The following is a 602-nucleotide window of genomic DNA, read 5'->3' on the forward strand; positions in this document are numbered from 1 at the left end:
CATGTAAACGGACCAGTTTACATTATTCTTTGGACCACGGGTACTTAACCTGCAATTTGGGCAAGTGCCACCAGGGAACAAAAGTGCCTTTCCTTTTAGTTTCACGCTCCAATCAGCCAGGCTCTCCACAGGTAGGGCTACCCTCCCCCCCCCAAAAAAAAAATTGGCTGAACATTTCCACTCTGTTATGTTTTATTTTTTCCCAGTAAAAAGCAGAACTCTTTATTAAAACCTCCACACGTGAATGTTATTCTGTTTTATGCTAAATGGCCCACCAGCTAGCAGCTCCGCATTACAAAACGCGTTCACGTGCAAACTGCAGTGGTCAGTCTGGGAAGCTTGGGGTGGGGGCCAGGCAGAGGGGCGAGAAAAAGCCTGATCTGGATTCTGGAGCCTCAGCCCCCATCCCTGCCCTGCCCCGAGACCCTGGCATGCATGGCTCCTCCCACCTCAAGGCCTCAGTTTCCCTATCTTAAAAGTGGGAAGTGGTCACAGTGGGCTCCTCTGAGGGAAGGGTTCAGAGCCACGCTGGAGGCTGGTCTGACCTCCCACCCCGCTGCTCTGTGAGATCACAGTGCTCACAGCCCCACCCGCCCCAGGCA

The sequence above is a fragment of the Tamandua tetradactyla genome, chromosome 1, assembly GCF_023851605.1.
Source record: "Tamandua tetradactyla isolate mTamTet1 chromosome 1, mTamTet1.pri, whole genome shotgun sequence".
Taxonomy (NCBI): domain Eukaryota; kingdom Metazoa; phylum Chordata; class Mammalia; order Pilosa; family Myrmecophagidae; genus Tamandua; species Tamandua tetradactyla.